This window comes from Ylistrum balloti, unplaced genomic scaffold (genome assembly GCF_031769215.1).
Source record: "Ylistrum balloti isolate Yb309-2 unplaced genomic scaffold, AGI_CSIRO_Ybal_v1 Utg369562, whole genome shotgun sequence".
NCBI classification, from domain to species: Eukaryota; Metazoa; Mollusca; class Bivalvia; order Pectinida; family Pectinidae; genus Ylistrum; species Ylistrum balloti.
Window position 1 is genome coordinate 691,790 of NW_026781862.1, and position 4,173 is coordinate 695,962.

The window sequence follows — 4,173 nt, forward strand, 5'->3', positions numbered from 1 at the left end:
TATATATAATGATATCAGACATTAATTAGGTATATATATAATGATATCAGACATTAATTAGGTATATATAATGATATCAGACATTAATTAGGTATATATAATGATACCAAACATTAATTAGGTAATGATACCAGACATTAATTAGGTATATATATAATGATACCAGACATTAATTAGGTATATATATAATGATATCAGACATTAATTAGGTATATATAATGATATCAGACATTAATTAGGTATATATATAATGATATCAGACATTAATTAGGTATATATAATGATATCAGACATTAATTAGGTATATATATAATGATATCAGACATTAATTAGGTATATATAATGATACCAAACATTAATTAGGTAATGATACCAGACATTAATTAGGTATATATATAATGATACCAGACATTAATTAGGTATATATATAATGATATCAGACATTAATTAGGTATATATAATGATACCAAACATTAATTAGGTAATGATACCAGACATTAATTAGGTAATGATACCAGACATTAATTAGGTATATATATATATATATAATGATACCAGACATTAGTTAGGTATATATATATAATGATACCAGACATTAATTAGGTATATATAATGATACCAGACATTAATTAGGTAATGATACCAGACATTAATTAGGTGTATATATATATATAATGATACCAGACATTAATTAGGTATATATATATATATATAATGATACCAGACATTAGTTAGGTATATATATATAATGATACCAGACATTAATTAGGTATATATAATGATACCAGACATTAATTAGGTAATGATACCAGACATTAATTAGGTGTATATATATATATAATGATACCAGACATTAGTTAGGTATAAATAATGATACCAGACATTAGTTAGGTATAAATAATGATACCAGACATTAATTGGGTATATACGTGTATAATGATATCAGACATTAAATAGGTATATATAATGATACCAGACATTAATTAGGTAATGATACCAGGCATTAGTTAGGTATATATATATAATGATACCAGACATTAATTAGGTATATATATAATGATACCAGACATTAATTAGGTATATATAATGATACCAGACATTAATTAGGTATATATAATGATACCAGACATTAATTAGGTATATCTAGTGATACCAGACATTAATTAGGTATATCTAATGATATTAAACATTAATTGAGTATATAATGATACCAGACATTAATTAGGTAATGATACCAGACATTAATTAGGTATATATAATGATACCAGACATAAATTAGGTATATATAATGATACCAGACATTAATTAGGTATATATATAATGATACCAGACATTAATTAGGTATATATAATGATACCAGACATTAATTAGGTATATATAATGATACCAGACATTAATTAGGTAATGATACCAGACATTAATTAGGTATATATAATGATACCAGACATAAATTAGGTATATATAATGATACCAGACATTAATTAGGTATATATATGATACCAGACATTAATTAGGTATATATAATGATACCAGACATTAATTAGGTATATATAATGATACCAGACATTAATTAGGTATATATAATGATACCAGACATAAATTAGGTATATATAATGATACCAGACATTAATTAGGTATATATATAATGATACCAGACATTAATTAGGTATATATAATGATACCAGACATTAATTAGGTATATATATAATGATACCAGACATAAATTAGGTATATATAATGATACCAGACATTAATTAGGTATATATATAATGATACCAGACATTAATTAGGTATATATATAATGATACCAGACATTAATTAGGTATATATAATGATATAGACATTAATTATATATAATGATATCAGACATTAATTAGGTATATATAATGATACCAGACATTAATTAGGTATATATAATGATATCAGACATTAATTAGGTATATATATAATGATATCAGACATTAATTAGGTATATATAATGATACCAGACATTAATTAGGTATATATAATGATACCAAACATTAATTAGGTAATGATACCAGACATTAATTAGGTAATGATACCAGACATTAATTAGGTATATATATATATATATATATATAATGATACCAGACATTAGTTAGGTATATATATATAATGATACCAGACATTAATTAGGTATATATAATGATACCAGACATTAATTAGGTAATGATACCAGACATTAATTAGGTATATATATAATGATATCAGACATTAATTAGGTATATATAATGATATCAAACATTAATTAGGTATATATAATGATATCAGACATTAATTAGGTATATATATAATGATATCAGACATTAATTAGGTATATATAATGATATCAGACATTAATTAGGTATATATAATGATACCAAACATTAATTAGGTAATGATACCAGACATTAATTAGGTATATATATAATGATACCAGACATTAATTAGGTATATATATAATGATATCAGACATTAATTAGGTATATATAATGATATCAAACATTAATTAGGTATATATAATGATATCAGACATTAATTAGGTATATATATAATGATATCAGACATTAATTAGGTATATATAATGATATCAGACATTAATTAGGTATATATAATGATACCAAACATTAATTAGGTAATGATACCAGACATTAATTAGGTATATATATAATGATACCAGACATTAATTAGGTATATATATAATGATATCAGACATTAATTAGGTATATATAATGATATCAGACATTAATTAGGTATATATATAATGATATCAGACATTAATTAGGTATATATAATGATATCAGACATTAATTAGGTATATATATAATGATATCAGACATTAATTAGGTATATATAATGATATCAGACATTAATTAGGTATATATATAATGATATCAGACATTAATTAGGTATATATAATGATACCAAACATTAATTAGGTAATGATACCAGACATTAATTAGGTATATATATAATGATACCAGACATTAATTAGGTATATATATAATGATATCAGACATTAATTAGGTATATATAATGATATCAGACATTAATTAGGTATATATAATGATACCAAACATTAATTAGGTAATGATACCAGACATTAATTAGGTAATGATACCAGACATTAATTAGGTATATATATATATATATATAATGATACCAGACATTAGTTAGGTATATATATATAATGATACCAGACATTAATTAGGTATATATAATGATACCAGACATTAATTAGGTAATGATACCAGACATTAATTAGGTATATATAATGATACCAGACATTATGTAGGTATATATATATAATGATACCAGACAGTAATTAGGTATATATATATAATGATACCAGACATTAATTAGGTATATATATAATGATACCAGACATTAATTAGGTATATATAATGATACCAGACAGTAATTAGGTATATGAAAATATCAGACATTAATTAGGTATATATAGGATACCAGACATTAATTAGGTATATATATAATGATACCAGACATAAATTAGGTATATATAATGATACCAGACATTAATTAGGTATATATATAATGATACCAGACATTAATTAGGTATATATAATGATACCAGACATTAATTAGGTATATATAATGATACCAGACATTAATTAGGTAATGATACCAGACATTAATTAGGTATATATAATGATACCAGACATAAATTAGGTATATATAATGATACCAGACATTAATTAGGTATATATATGATACCAGACATTAATTAGGTATATATAATGATACCAGACATTAATTAGGTATATATAATGATACCAGACATTAATTAGGTATATATAATGATACCAGACATAAATTAGGTATATATAATGATACCAGACATTAATTAGGTATATATATAATGATACCAGACATTAATTAGGTATATATAATGATACCAGACATTAATTAGGTATATATATAATGATACCAGACATAAATTAGGTATATATAATGATACCAGACATTAATTAGGTATATATATAATGATACCAGACATTAATTAGGTATATATATAATGATACCAGACATTAATTAGGTATATATAATGATATCAGACATTAATTAGGTATATATAATGATACCAGACATTAATTAGGTATATATATAATGATACCAGACATTAATTAGGTATATATATAATGATACCAGACA

The 4,173-nt window shown here is 22.4% G+C and overlaps 1 long non-coding RNA gene across 2 annotated transcripts; it reads left to right on the forward strand.

Annotated features, from left to right (window-relative positions):
- Nucleotides 1–691: 691 nt before the first annotated feature.
- Nucleotides 692–1,479, forward strand: LOC132546012 (uncharacterized). 2 transcript variants are annotated; one of them, XR_009554057.1, is made up of 3 exons: nt 692–921; nt 1,046–1,137; nt 1,226–1,479. It is a non-coding gene; the product is annotated as an uncharacterized LOC132546012 (long non-coding RNA). The 2 variants fall into 2 exon arrangements; XR_009554061.1 differs by having other exon boundaries at nt 692–799; nt 958–1,137.
- Nucleotides 1,480–4,173: the final 2,694 nt, after the last annotated feature.